This window comes from Gobio gobio (genome assembly GCF_949357685.1).
Source record: "Gobio gobio genome assembly, chromosome: 13".
NCBI classification, from domain to species: Eukaryota; Metazoa; Chordata; class Actinopteri; order Cypriniformes; family Gobionidae; genus Gobio; species Gobio gobio.
This window is the reverse complement of record NC_137106.1, coordinates 22,793,275-22,809,844: the sequence shown is the minus strand read 5'-3', so window position 1 is coordinate 22,809,844 and position 16,570 is coordinate 22,793,275. Positions and strand designations below refer to the sequence as shown.

Sequence of the window (16,570 nt, the reverse complement as noted above, 5' to 3'; positions counted from 1 at the left end):
GGTTCCTCAGAGGTGCGAGGAGGCTAAATCCTCCTCGTCCAAACTCGTTACCCTCTTGGGACTTAGCTCTAGTGCTCAGAGCACTTCAGAGCCCTCCCTTTGAGCCTTTGCAGTCTGTGGAGCTTAAAATCCTGTCAATGAAGACAGTGCTTCTGACGGCATTGGCCTCCATCAAGAGGGTAGGGGACCTGCATGCACTTTCGGTCAACGAATCGTGCCTAGAATTCGGGCCGGCCAACTCTCACGTTGTCCTGAGACCCCGGCCTGGATACGTGCCCAAGGTTCCTACCACTCCCTTCCGGGACCAGGTAGTGAACCTGCAAGCGCTGCCTTCGGAGGAGGCAGACCCAGCCCAGGCTTTGTTATGTCCCGTCCGCGCTCTCCGCGCTTACGTCGACCGGACTCAAAGCTTTCGGACCTCAGAGCAACTCTTCGTCTGTTACGGAGGCCAGCAGAAGGGAAAGGCTGTCTCCAAGCAGAGGTTGGCCCACTGGATAGTGGATGCTATCGTCTTGGCTTACCAGTCCCAAGACGTGCCTTGCCCGTTCGGGTTGCGAGCTCACTCAACAAGGAGTGTTGCTTCTTCCTGGGCGCTGGCTCAAGGCGCCTCGCTGACAGATATATGTAGAGCTGCGGGCTGGGCGACACCTAACACGTTCGCTAGATTCTATAGCCTCCGTGTAGAGCCGGTATCTTCCCGCATCCTCGCCCCCAGTGGCCAGTAGCGCTAAGTGCCCGTTCTAAGTGTCGGCTTGCAACGCCACTCCCGCCCTTTGGGCCGGATACGTGCGTCTATTTTTCTCCAGTTGTGTTCCCCGGAAACGGCTAACCCTGTCGAGCTCCTCCGTCACCCCTGCGGTGCCAGACGTTGCGGCCGTCTGACGCCAGGCCTGCACCCGTATGCTTGTGAAACGTGTGTGTAGGCTGGGTTCCATATGTAGCGGTCCCCTCACGGCTACCCCATATGTGTATTCTTCCACGGTACCAGCTACCCTACTCGGCTAGCCCCGTGTCTTTCCCTTGACAGAGCCCGCTCTGTCGTCTCTGGGCGTGTTCTTTCCCCCCTGGGACCAGGCTGGAACCACCCCAGAGACTGCCATATGTTGCACTACCCTGCCAGGTTAGTCCTTATGTGTATTCTGCCACCTAGCCTTCTACTGAAGGACGTGGCTCCGCAGCGTACCATCTCCCGAGACGGGCACGCTTTCCCAGCGTTATCCAATAGTCACACTGAGTGGGTCTTGCAGAAACAGCAGTGACTGACCTCCCTGCTTGGAGCCCTGACTTCCGTACCATCTAAGACGGTCCAGTGCGCTCAAGCAGGACGCTGGAAGGGCCAGCGCCCTGGCGTTTTGGTAGGGATCCCAATTCGTCGGTCAGTTCCGACGTACGTCGAACGTGACCGACTGAAAGGGAACGTCTCGGTTACGTATGTAACCCTCGTTCCCTGAAGGAGGGAACGGAGACGTACGTCCCGTCGCCAGGTGCTGTGCTTCCGCTAGGGGGCCGAGTCACTAGTTCGGCTCCTCAGCAGAAAAAAGCAATGATCAAGCATTCCACTTCCTTATTTATACCCGCGCTGCGGGGCGGTGCGTGGAATGCGTGGATCGCATGCCAATCTCCATTGGCTCGTTTTTAATACACTCGAAGTAGATTGGTCTCTGAGATCAGATCCCAATTCGTCGGTCAGTTCCGACGTACGTCTCCGTTCCCTCCTTCAGGGAACGAGGGTTACATACGTAACCGAGACGTTATCTGGCTGTAAAACCGGTCCCTGAACTCCCCTCAATTTTCTCTCTCACTCTCACTCTTGCCTTGTTTTCTCATCGTCTGCTCAACCAAACCATCTTTCCACCAGCCCCAGAGGAACTGAACTATAGCCTTTTTACACCACACTTGTTAATGCGGGGTAAATTGAGAATTTGCTGAATATAAAAATTTCTTACACAACTGTATTTAGCATTATTCTCGTATGAATGTTTTGTTTTTCAAAAGCAATCTTTTAAAAGTAGTGCGCACGAACACATCGGTTTACTTGCAATTGTCAGCTATAATATGTCTGCCGTCGCTACTGTTAAACTGTTAGCATAAAGTTATCTTGTTTACAGTCGTAAGGTGCCAAAATGTTATATATAGTTAGCGCCATTTCAACCATCAGGAGTGTCTGTACACAAAAATTCATGACACATCTAAATGTAGATGCCAAACTTTTGAGGTGTGTAAAGTGACAGGATGCCATCTGTCATGAAAACATCCTATCAAGTTTGTTGCTAAAATATTCTCTTCGGATGGCGTAGTGCCAGAAATGTGTCATTATTCTGAGGTTATTTTTTAAGTAAACTTGCTGACAACAAGGTGAATGTGACATGTGAAAGTAACATGCGAAGGCTAAATATGGTAACCCATACTCGGAATCCAAGTTAGTGAACACACATTGAGAATCAAACCTCTCTAACCATTAGGCCACGACTGAACCAGGGTGTTAGGTGACTATTTAACTTACATTTGCAACTTACATGTAAACCATCACATGAGTCTGGTAAACTGGATAGCAATTGTCTCACTCACCAAATTTTTATACTTAGCTGAACGTTAAATGTAGAGTCTGCTTTCTTTGGCACCCCGACGATCTTTGGCACCCCGACTGAGCCTGGTTTCTCCCAAGGTTTATTTTTCTCCATTAGGTCACCTGATGGGGTTTTGGTTTCCTTGCCACTGCTGCCTCTGGCTTGGCGTGTTCAGTTGGGGACACTACATTTGTCTAAATTTTTCAACTAAATATTGAAATAAATCTAATTATTAAACTAAATTAACCATATAAACTAATTTACTGATCTAATTACTGATCTAAAGCCCACACTGTCACTGTATGATAATTGAAATGAACTGATGACATAACCATTTTCTCCAGAATGGCTAGACGGCTGAATAAAATTATGCTGCATTATTTTCCTGTTTAACACTGTAAAGCTGCTTTGAAACAATCTGCATTGTTAAAATCACTATATAAATAAAGTTGACTTGACTTGACTTGACTTTAAGGCTAAAGACTTTAAGTATACTTCAATTTTGATGCTTAATGTCAAATTGAAAACGGAATTGTGATAGTCTCTTGTGACGTATATGAGTTTCTCGAACAAGAAAAAATCTAGGGCTGGACTTGACTGTGTCCATGGGGAATTGATCTTGGGATCTCATGTGAGTGGCAGGTTGCCCCAAGTTGTTATTCCAGTAAAAAAACATCATCAGAAAGAAGAAGGCACTGCTGCAAGAGGTAGGTGAAGTTATTTTGAAATCACATGAGTGATCACCAAAATATCATTTTAAATCATTTAGAATGATAGAAAAAAACGAGTTCCTCAGAAATAGTCATAAGAAATTCATGAATACTGAATCGCAGTGGACTCTTACGATCTTTGGAAAGAGAAATATCTCTCCCTCATGCAGCAACCTTTTTTTCCCCACCTAATGTTTTAGGTGGTCATCTTGAAAATGTGTTAAGGTGTTCCTCACCTCAGTGTGCGGTGGCTCACCAAACACACTTGTAAATGGTTGCCAAAGAAACGAGACACAGGGACAAAGTTTTCGATGATGATGATGTGCTAACAGCTCCTCTGAGCATGGAGTGATTTTCGCAGCGAACGTGGACTGTGGGATAATGCGTGTGTGCGCTGGTTCAATCACCCTCGCTGCTGGCTGGGCATGCATACTCTACAGATGTGGACCATTAGGCTCTCCAAAAGCCAGATGTGTGTAATGGGTTGGTTGAAGTGTGTCATAGATGTTCTCCAGGGGCAGGGTATTGTGGAGTGGTTGGTTGTTGGACTGTAGAGAGCACTGTCTGACTGTCTCAATTAACCAGCGCTGGTAATGAGTCATCGGAGGGCCGTATCTATGCACTCTTATTTTGATTCATTTCTCTTCATGTGTCTCTCCACTGGTTTAGTCTGGATCTGGAGTGAAAATATGAAAGTGCATTTGAGTGTCTACACTCCTAAAAATAAAGGTTCCAAAAAGGGGGATTTTCCAGGAATTTGGCCAAAACTAGTGCTGTTTTTTAAATCGTTCCATATACCCTCATTCACTATTCCCTACATTAATCCACTAATATAGTTCACTTGAAGGAGTGAATGAAAACGAGGGAGCGAATTCAGACACTGATTGCGCCGGAAGGGCTGATGCTTTTGCACAGTTTGTGCTTGCTGTTTAATAATAATAGGAACTTTGCAAATTGTCAGCTCCAGAAGTAATGAAAAGATCTTGAACTCTGTCATGGAAGCATGTATAAACCTTAAAGGTCCCATGGCATGAAATTTTCATTTTATGAGGTATTTCAACATTAATATGAGTTCCCCTAGCCTGAATATTGTCCCCAAGTGGATAGAAATGTTGATCGGGGTAAAACCGAGTTCTGGCTGTCTCTCTCTGCCTTTGAGAAAATGACAGGCCCGACTAGCCAATCCTGAAGGCTCCTGGTTTGACGTCCAAGCAGGCACGGTTTCCTCCCTTTCCCCCGCCCAGAGAATCTGGCACGCCCATGCAAACACTCGAGAGATCATTAACGTTACTTGTGAACGAGTGAACACTGGCAGTTTCTCAGTGTTTGGATGTACAAATGAAAACAGAAGTCTTTCTTCAGTTCCTTCTGATCTGTGATCAGTGATTTCTGATGTGTAGCTAATTATTTATTATTTGTGGACACGCAGCGGCTTCTCTCTCTCCCGACAGAACGGTGTTTTCGTGTTTTCTATCTTGAGAGTCAGTGTTTTTGTACGTCCTCGTCGCGTCTATCTGTTCTTAAATGTGCATACAGTCTTTTCTGTTTAACATCAGCAGTCACATCTTTAGAGATAAACTTCTCACACGCCGAAGCTCGGCCTCCAACATCCCCGACCCCCAGTACTGCATCTGGCCCACAGCGGAGGCACCAAACGCGGCGTGAGATTAAGCAGAAGGAGGGTAAGCGTGAGGGTATCTGGGCTAGGCTAGCCAGCTTTCCCCACAATAAACTGGATTACATTCGATTACAGCTGTTGTGTCTTTGTTTGCGCTGTGTAAGTTACTCAATGCGCGTCAACGACGCTATTCATATGTTTGGAACATATCTAGAAATAATGCTATATTCAACACTTACTAACTCGTTCATCTCGCTGTAATGATACATTGCATGTGTTACAAAGTTGGTAGAATAATGATGAAGAGGACTCGGTGTGACTGGGACTCGTGTTTATTCAGAACTCTCAGATACAAACACAATAAACTCGCGCTGACAGACAGCGCTCTCATAACTCAGTAGTTACTATAAATAACTTTGTTAGCAATCGCTTCGTCTCCGTGATGTCCGGTTCGCGAACGAATCATTCTTTTGAATCGGTTCTTTTTAGTGAACCGAACCAGTTCACCAAATCGGACTGAATCGTTCTGAACGGTTCGCGTCTCGAGTCAGCGCTGATCAATAATTTACTAAAGTTACTAACTTTCTGACATGAGTGACAGTCCCTCCGACTAGAAATAAACTAATAACCTGAAGTATATGCTAGTAACTACAACAGTTCACCCTGAACTGAGACATGCTGAGAGAACTGATGAGAAGTGAACACAGGTCCATCCGTCTCTCTGGCAGACTCGTGCCTGCTCGTGCCTCGTTAAACCACGCCCCCTCCGCTCATTTAAAATGCAAAGATGTCAGCCAATCACAACAGTGGGCGTTTTTACTGAAGTCTCACAGCAGACACGCCTCTTGAAGCAGGGCATTCAGCCACAGGGCAAACAGCAGTATAGACAAAATGCCTTTTATTTCTAAATTATGACATTTTATGATGTAAAAATCATACTAATAATATAAGTACACCTCAGAAAACACTATAAAATAATAGAAAAATGCCATGCCATGGGACCTTTAAATAAACTATTTAATAATTAAAAAGGAATTCATACCTGTATGATATTATGCTGTACCCACATTGGACCATGGATGAATAGATGTTTCAGCTGTGGGTGCCATTTTATGGACGACACGACTTGATTCTCTTCCGCTGAAGAAAAGTGAAGCCGCCAGAGGTCCGAATATGGTGCTATCATCTTGCACAAATTTGGGACGAGTCTGCGCAGTAGAGAGCAGGAAGTAGAGACGCGATATCAAAAGCCTGCCCACACTCTTGCAGAACAATTAATTATGTCAATGTGGCATAAACAGTTATGGAAATGTACTTCGATCTCCTCCCGAAAATCCCGAAAAAAGTCTGTTAGTGCCTCAGTGACAACTTCACTCAGAGAAGCCGTCAATCTCAGCTGTCAATCATAACCTCACACCCCCCATTTTATAGCATCAAATAACTACTTTAACTAAAACCGAACTTATTTGAAATTGAATCAGTGTGATAAAAACTGCCTTAAATGACAGAAACCTACTTTGGGAAAAAATTATATGAAGTGTAATTTGATTGTTTAATTTATCTCGCATCCATTCGAATACACAGAGGGGTGGTGGTTATGAGCTATACTGGGACCAAACACCTGGGGGTGATCGAGACCCATCGGCTTCAGTTTTTAACACGAGTGCGGCAGGCTTGGGTGAGACGCGCGAATACATTCGGCTCAACCCTCACAGAGCATTATGGGCATTCTCTAGCTGTAGAGTGTACATCTGTTTAATGAGTACATCAACGCATTATTGCGGTGCATTATGGGATTGAATGAATGCACTAGATAATGTCCACTATGGTTTCGGACACCACATTTAAGGGTATAGGGGGCGATTTCGAACACAGCGTAGCTTAAAACAGTCGTTCTCAACCAGAATGCCGGGACCCACTAGAGGGCCTCAGCAAAACTTCCAGAAGGGCCTTAGAATATTGGAGTGAAATAGTCGAGAACCAGTGCCTTAAAATGTCTATGTATTCAGCTCACTGGGTTCTGGAACAGAGTTAAACTCACTCTGGTGTTAATGTGCTTTAACTGCACGCTGTGTACAGATGTGCCTAGGTTCTTTCAGAGCAGCTTCCATCAGTGAAGAAAAACACGAACCGTCTCAAATCTTTCCTCATTCTTGTTTGCCTTAGGCTGGGAAGGCTGATCTTTCACCTTCCTTATTTACATTTCATCAAACCTCTCTCTGTCGCTTTGCATTTAAATGGATCGCTGACATGTGGGATGGTAAATCAGAGTTTGACTGATGTTCTTAATTTATTTATACATGGTATAAATTGAAACGCTTTTTGTGGTTTTTAGCTCGATGATTCAGAGATGGAACTTTTCCTTTCGAAATGTACTATGTGTGTTTGGTACAAGCTCCAGGTATTGCATAAATTCATATTCATTTTCATTACATGCTTATTTAGCTAATTTCCTGAGCGCTCACATTCATAATACTTTACAAAATGGATAGATACATTTCTGGAAGAACATGAAGACCAAGACAGCATTTCAGGCATGCTAAAATAAATTACATAAATAACATACATTATATATATATATATAAGTGTATTTATATTCTCTGCAAGGCTAAAATTGCTAATATATTTTTTTTTTCAATTCTGTGATTGCAAAGCTGAATTTTCAGCATCTGAATGTCACTTCAGAAATTATTCTAATATGCTAATTTTGTGCTCCAGAAACATTTTATATTATTATCACAGTTGAAAACAGTTGTGCTGCTTAATATTTCTGTGGAAACAGAACTTTAATGATTCAATTATTTAAAAAATGATTTAAAAAATCCTCTGTAACATTATAAGCATCTTTACTGTCAACTTTGGAATGGTAGCATATAAAATATACATTTTATCAATATCACTCATCACTGCACGTCCACTGTTTGAAAGACAGAGTGAACTGACAGATTCAAACAGTCCCTTATAACATATTTTTACATAATTTGGTTTGTACTAAATGTTGGATATTTTATATATATATATATAGCATATTTTAGATTATATAAAATTCTAAATTTAACAAAGCATTGAACTGCAAATAGTGATCATGAGCGCTATAAATCCAGCAGCATCCATGTTATATATTTTTTTATCATGTCATGACGGATGGATTTTAAAATATTTGTTTTTAATTTCATGTAATCCTGTAACGTAACGTTCTTGTGGGTTTTGATTAGCTGACTCATTTGTGATGTAGGCAGAGAATAATAGAGATTTACAACAGGACTGAAGTCATCACAAATTGAGATTCATTCTCCAAACCAGAGAAAAAACATGACATTTAACAGTGTGTGAGGGCTGTCAAACAGTATCGTCATGCTCTTGCATGAGCACAGAAATGGTGTTTTAAAAGCAATTATGTAGTCATTAAAGGTGGATCTAGTGATGTGTCCAGAGCAGTGTTTTTAAAGTGCTAGGTCATTTTTAAAATTTGTTGTTTTTACATATAATTTTATATATGTTTGGCACCTCCTGCACCCATTGAAGCTCTTCTACGTCTGATCCATTTTGAAGACAGTTACTTGGTAGGAGCTCTCTGCTTGTTTAACTGCAGTTTGTTGGGTTTTCTAAATCTCCATGGACTTCTTTTCTCTGCCACTTTCTCCCTTGTCTCCCTGGGTCCGTAGGACTTATTCTATGGCATAACAAGAAATGACTTTACAGTGCCAAGCCAACCTGCTGCTCTCAGCCAGAGTCCCGTCTCCATCAATGACGGCTGATTTGATTAATTGTACATTGAAGAACAGCTTTTCTAAAGGCAATAATTATGCACGGTGGGTCTTTTTATCGGTCGAAATCCTGCACTCCGTATTTTCGCACAATAATTCATGTTTAAAATTAATTTCCTGATGTTTTAGTCATAGATGTGAACTGCAGATTACCTGCTGCTAAATGGACATTACCATCTTTTTGTGCGCTCGCACTGTACCAGGTGTTTCTGGACATCGTTATGGTGAGAGGCCGGAGATGAGAGGTGTGTTCTGTCGCATCTCAGGAGGTGGAAGTATGATAAGCCCAAGGGTCGAGGCTGCTCCCAGATTGAATTTATATGTAACAATCTGTTTCCGTCTCAGCAGCAGATGCCTGGCAACCACGTCCATGCGATCAGTGGTGAACAGCTGTCATTGTCCAACGAGAAATCACAGCAAAGGCCGTGAAAAAAAAACATGAAAAAGGAACTGAGCAGTACCCCTTGTCATATAGTGGAGGAGGGGACACACTGTGAAGAAGTGTTTTTCTCGCCTTTTTTCACCAGGATACAATTACAGTTTTTCTCAATTGCTAAAACACTAAACCCTATTGTCTGAACCAAATGCTCAGTTGCCTGAACCCACTGATTGAATCAATCACTCTTTTGGCAAAACCATAAGCACTTTTCACCTGTTTAGACACAACTTGCCAACACATTTTCATTGTGATGCACCCGTGCTACAAAATGGTGAGCACAGGTGACAAAAGTCAAACACAATTAAAGCACAGATGTCACCACTTGAACACAACAACTCAAAATTGATCACACTTGTGGCTAATGATGTGAGGGAACATATACAGTAAGCCAGTTCAGAGAGCACTGGTTTGTGAGGCCCTACAATGGATAGAAATCTGAGAGGAAGAGTTCGTGTGAGAGGAGGTCAAGGTGGTCGAGGTGATCAGCGAAGACAAAGAACAGTAATTCCTGATGAAATTAGAGCTACTGTAATTGACCATGTTCTTGTCCATGGTATGAGCATGAGGGAGGCTGGACAAAGGGTACAACCAAACATCAGTAGATTCACTGTGTCCACTGTGTCCAAGAGAACAGGTAATTACCTTTTTTTGACATTATAGTACAGTATGTAAATGTTGACAGCAATTACTGTATGACATACTATATACTGTACCACAGTATACTGTAAGTAAATATATGTTTCAGTACATCACTGTACCATATACTGTAGTATTGTAATGGAGGGTTGGTCTAACTGTTCGTAGGCCAAGTATTCCATGTATATTTTTGTACTTTATTTTCACATGGGCTTACTGTACACAAGTGGCAAATGCATAAGATTTCTGTTTTGTCTTTTTGTACAAGTGCTAAATGAACAGGTTTTTTTCTTTTTGTTTTGCAACATGCATTTAGCCTACAGTGAACAATAAACATTTATTTCGCCAGCTTCATGTCCTGAGCATTGCGTTTTCTATTTTTCTACGTAGTGTTTAGTGACTGTTCAGTAGTGTTTTTTATTTTGATTGACGCGGGGCGCGATTTGACAACATAGTTCAGTTTTGAGCACAGATTGAACTGTTTTGAGGTGAAAGTTTGGTTTTGCAAGAAGAGTCTGAGGTTTTGTGAATGTAGCTTGAAAATTGGGTTTTGTGTTCACAGTTTAGAAAAAAGGAGAGCAGCTTTCAAGAAATGTGTCTTAGCAATCGAGAAAAACTGTAATAAGAACCATTATGGCTATGGCCCAGAAAGCAGTATAGTACTGCCAATGGATGGGTTGTGATGGCCAATAAGTCAGGGTCCAACAACCTGGCAGTCAGTAAGGTTGACTAGTTTATCTAGATTTATTCTAATATATTTTCTTAAATTTGGTGTTTTTATGTGCAGTTTTATTTCTTTACAAAATATATTGGTACTCTGTTGGTTATTTGTCAATTTTAGGCTTTTAATTTATCCATATCGGTTATTGCTGTACACGAGTATACTGTACACTAGATCTCAATACAATATATTGACCAAATTGATGCACCTCGACATTTATTTCCATTAAGAGGTGCATAAAAATTTGGTCAAGATCTTGTGTTGACAATGCAAGAGCCAAGCATTCTGTAAAGTCTATTTCAGCACATCCCAAAGACTTTCAATGAATTAAAGGGACTCTGGACTCAGAGGTGCCAATTCATGTGTAAAAATGATTCTTCATTCTTCCTTCCATCCATTCGATCACAATTTAAGCCTTGAATCTTGAATTTTGACATTGAATAATTGACATTGTCATCCTGGAATATGACCATGATGTGTCTTCCTACATGATTGTTAAAGAATAAATTCTGAATAACTGTTGCCAAACATATAACATGCTAAATCGCTGCAATAATGATTCAGTCGTAGACTCTTTAGCATCCAAACAATGACAGTGTATATTGGCTACTGTTTAATGTAATATTTAGCAAACCTCAAAAAGAATATCTATATTCATACTGTTTTTTATAATGTTTATAAAAATGTTGTATAGTTTAAAACTATTTATTTTATTGTATTATTATTATGGGGGATTGTGAGTGCAATATTAAACATTATTTTTATTTATTTATTTATTTTTGATGCTTTTGATGAAATATTTATTTATGACATTCTTAGTCCTCCATAATTTATTGGTTATTACATATTGTTACATATAACATAATGACTATTTTTAATAATTAAATATATATATTTTTATAATATTGGTGTGTGGTGTTCCAACTTCCAGCTCTACAGCCTACACATTCAGACAGATGTTTGACTGACAAAGAAACACATCCGGTCAGTGAAAAGTGAACCAAAACCAGTCTAACTATACTAGTTAAAGGGTTAGTTCACCCAAAAATTTACTCACCCTCAAGCCATCCTAGGTATATATGACATTCTTCTTTCAGATGAATAAAATCTGAGTTATATTAAAAAAGTCCTGGCTAATCCAAGCATTATAAGGGCCGTGTATTGTTGCGTTGTTTATTGTTGAGTCCATAAAAGTGCATCTATCCATCATATAACTGCTCCACATGGCTCTGGGGGGTTAATAAAGGCCTTTTGAAGCGAATCGATGTGTTTGTGTAGGAAATATATTCATATTTAACATTTTATAAAGTAAATTATCTAGCTTCTGGCCGATTGCCTTCCGTATTCAACGTACGGAAAAAGTGTAGTGCCTCTCGAAGTTTAAAATGCTTACGCTACGCCTGACGACATTGCACACCAATTACGTTCATCGTCTGAAAGAAGAATGTCATATACACCTAGGATGACTTGAGGGTAAATAAATCATTGGCTAATTTTCATTTTTAGGTGAACTAACCCTTTAAGGCAACCCACAACTAGTTAATTTTGCATATTTACCGTAGTCAGTATATGTGAGTCTTGATAACCGTGTATTTTGTAGTTATATTGAGTTATTAAATGTTTTCAGCACACCGTTAAGGGGAAGTCAATTGGTGCACAATCCTTTTTTTCCCCACAATCCTTTTGGGGTGAAAAATATTCCCAGATTAGATGTATGTATAGTACACCACAAGGCTGGGCTGTGCTCTGAGTATTAGAGCAAATTAAAGGCTGTTTATCTAAAGCAGCGCACTCTTGAGAGAGAGAGAGAGAGGGAGAGGGAGAGGGAGAGGGAGAGGGAGAGAGAGGGAGAGAGAGAGAGAGAGAGAGAGAGAGAGAGAGAGAGAGAGAGAGAGAGAGAGAGAGAGAGAGAGAGAGAGAGAGAGAGAGAGAGAGAGAGAGAGAGAGAGAGAGAGAGGGAAACACATATTGCTAAAGCTGTAGGATAGATTTGTTGATGTGTTGGGAATTGTTGAATATTTTGAGAATGCTAGGATGGTTTTAGCAGAGAGGATGTACAAATGATGAAAGGGGATGGAGGAGCTTTCATTTGTGGTTGTTTCTCAGAAAATGTTTAAACGGCAACTTGAGACCCATATAAAAATATGAACTTTAAATGAACTCTTACAATTTTATCCCCTATAAAATCATATCCACTTGGAAAGCACAAAATTCTGTAGCTCAACTGGTAGGGCATTGCACTAGAAACGTTAAGGTCACGCTGAGGTCATGGGTTCGATTCCTAGGCAGCACATATACTGCACTAATAAAAAAAATACTTTGAATGTATTGTAAGTCCCTTTCCATAAAAGCGTTGTTCTAATACATTAACTAAATGTCATATCCATCACTGTAGGGTGTTGTGATATTCTGTCTCATTTGCTGACTGTTATGTGGCTTCATTCGACACTTCACCATGTTACTTATTCACACTTGTCTCATTTTCACCCATCACATCTTCATGTATTAAGTCATTTCCCATTCAAGTGCCATTTGCCAGCAAACAGAAAATAAGGCCGTCATAATTGTCTTTAAATCCTTGGTGAGAACAACAGGCCTGGGCGCTTGTATAATGACACATAAACACAGTGCTTAAATATGAGGACCATTTTAAAGAGGTATCTATCTTCACTGCTCTTATTGTGAATTTACAAGCATTATGTTCACTCTCTGTCTATCATTTGAGGTAATTACACCCTCTCTCTCTCTCTCTCTCTCTCTCAAAAGAAGAGTACCTCTATGGAGGACTCTCATCTCCTAACACATCATAACACATCAAAAGGCAATAATAGGCCATAGCCTCTTTGTAAGACATGCATTTCATACATCACATATGATTTTCATACAAGATCAAACAAAGCGGTAACAGTGGGCTTAATGGCTGGAGTACATCGCCTTTAATAAGTTTAGCTAGTTAATTAATCAGTGTCAGAGTAATGCTTACGTATGTAACCTCAGTCAACAAAGTCTTTGGTTTTGCCCTGCAGTGCATTTTTTCCCCTTGCTATTCATCAGTTCAGCACAATTGTTTGATCATTATATACTTGTATTTCTGAGGGAAGGGCTCTTGACATCTTTTAAAGAGATAGTTCACCTGAAAATTAAAATCATCATTATTTACGTATCCTTTTGTTCCAAATATGTGTGACTTTCTTTCTTCCATGGAACATAAGAGAAATTCTGAAGAGTGCTGTGAAGGTTGCTCTTTTTTCTTTTCTATTCTATGCAGACTTGAACATTCAAGCTTCAAAACGGGTGTTTTTCTTGAGGTTGACTCACTCATAGAATCACGGAATGTGTTCTGGGGTGTTGAATTTTGTGTATTATTTAGCAAAATTCTTGACCTTGGCCTTTGGTCTTCTCTGCACTGCTACACGACGTGCACGTTTGTGAGTTTCGCCTGTAAAAAACACATAGTGGATTAAGGGCCCAATCATACACCCGGCGCAATGTGATGCATTGTTGGCGCATTACTATTTTGAGGCAACGGAAATCAACTGTGCCATTGGCCAGCATTATTTTGACCAAACTCATCTGCTCCATGTCTGCTTTGAGGCCCTCCCTTTGGGGCACAGGCTGCACGTACCGCTGGCTAAAAATAATATATACAAAAGATCGTTTGTTCCTTTGGCGGTGACTGTGTTAAACCAAATTCTTAATTAAGGTATTGAGGTATATTTATACGGGTAGGTGCTTTTGCGCATATGAGAGAATGCATGTGTTATATGTAATGGTTTGGTATTTACTTGGCCTATGTGTTTGTTTTTTATGGGGACAAATGTGTTTTATTATGAGATAGTTTGGATGTATAGTATTGCCAGTGTCAACGATGAATTTCTGTCCAGGAAAACTGAACAGACAATAAAGTTAAACAAACAAATTGTCTTAAGTCAATAGCGCAGTGTTTTTATTTAAAGGGCGCATTAGTAAAGTGAGCCTATAGGTGGGTGCACAACCGCGTACACTCTGCTTATTACACACACAGGGACGCGCAGCAGCACACTTATTTTTTTTTATATTAAAAATAAAAGGATTCCTCTCTGGAGAAGCATTTAGTCTTTCCGCTTGCAAATTCCGCCTTTTAAATAGCGAATCCACCATGGTGAAAACGCAACTCATTTTTAAAGGGAATGGGAGATGAGATTGTTTTAATGCACGTTACGCCCAAAATACACCTATGTACTCATTAAGAGACTGGGTACAACCCTTTTGGACCATGCGCCTGGTGCGCCGACCATTTTTTCCGTCGTTAAACTAGCAAAAGTGGATTTGGACACGCTCTAAGTGCACCTGCACCATGCGCTGAGAATTCAACACTCCTCCTTTAGCAATAAAAAAAATAAACACAAATGTGATGTTTATCTAAAGTCATTTTTGCTTATTGGTATGCTTGAATTGGATCATCGAATGTCAGCAGCAAAGATATTGGTTATTAAAGTGAGATTAAATACAAGTATATTTGTATTATCTAACATGTTAATAATTGCAGGTTTGCGTAATATTTTCAATGTTTCATTCAAGTGAGATGCCTGCTCACATTTAGCCAACAATAACCATCATGTTTCAGGCTAAAGTATACTTAAATTTTTACGCATACTTGAGGGTCAGCGTATAGTGCGCGACACGAATTTCGTCATCAGAAGAGTACGCGCAGACTGAATGCGCACCGCTGGATTTTTGTAACCGTTTGCACATGCGTATTGAATTTTTTGTGCAGTATTTGCATGGGCTGTAACTCGTGGTGAGAGATTGCTCAAAACGAACGCCTGTGTAGACGTACGAGTCAAAGGAAATGTATACTTTGCAAGACTGCGTATGCGTAAAAAAACGAAAGTATACTTTTGGCTTTACAGGTCTCTCAACATAGGGACAGGAGAGGTGTCAGTCAATAAATATGAAAACAAATTAACTTGCATTACTTTTAAAAAAAAGTAATTCGGATATTTTGTTGCAAATTTAAAAGTAATATGTTTCTTTGCTAGTTGCTTGAAAAAGTAATCTTATTACGTAACTCGTAACTACTTGTAATGAGTTACCCCCAACACTGATTACAAAATACAACCCATGTACATTCTTCTCTGAGGTGAATATTTACGCTGTGTTCATTGTAAGTTATCGCATTCACATCTGTTAACTGTCATTCTGACTGTCATCAGACAAACGGAGTTCTGGTCCAGAGATATTTATCTCAGTGAATAAAAGTACACTTTTCTATCACATTCCCCCAACACTTGGAATACATGGCACGTGTCGCATGGGATCATTCTGTGATTTTTTTTTAATAAGCTTGATGTTGGTCGCTATTCACTGAAATTATGGACGAGCACAAGCAGGATTTTTTTTTTTTTAATTCTCCTTTTGTGGTCCATAAAAGAAAGAAGGGCATACAGCATTAGAACAACTAACTAGAACTATCCGTTTAAAACCGCATACAGTATATTGATTGAAAAGCCACAATATGACCCAGATCAGTCTACTCAATTTACACAGTCAGATGGGGTGGCTGTATTAATACTGCTGCCTGTGTTTTAACATTGCTGCTTCTAGTGTTGCTACACACCCCTCTGCCAAGTGTTATCATCAGAAAGAAAACAAGCAACAGGAGCATTACAGGATGCCAGCCATTTCTCTCCTGCTGACATTTGCCATTCATTCACATTCACATCAGCATGAGTTGTCTTTTCTGTGGTCCTTTTTATGTCTCTCCCATGCACCTTTTCAATTTTTTCTGCCTTTCTCCTTTGTTAGCTTGTTGTTCCCTTGTAATGAATGAATAAAAGCAATCATGCCTTGAATGAAGGAAGGTCAAATTGAGTGTGTTCATAAAACGCCAGACTTTGACATGCATGGTCAATATTCGGTTCAGAATAAGGGAGTGAAGCTGCTGCTTATCGTTCTGCCTGCTCAAGGTAGTGAAATGTCAGACAGCCCAACATTTAAAATGTCTTTTAGGAAGAATATTTACTTTTTATGACACATGCTATTGCCAGGTAAATTGATTTAGGAAAGTAAATTGATAAAGGAAATTTTCTACCAAAAATATTAAGCAACACAAATGTTTTTTAGCATTGAA

At 40.4% G+C, this 16,570-nt stretch overlaps 1 protein-coding gene across 1 annotated transcript in view; it reads left to right on the top strand.

Moving 5' to 3' along the window:
* crim1 (cysteine rich transmembrane BMP regulator 1 (chordin-like)) overlaps window positions 1–16,570 on the top strand; it is a 132,336-nt gene that overhangs the window by 55,026 nt on the left and 60,740 nt on the right. The gene's annotated exons all lie outside the window — the stretch shown is intronic.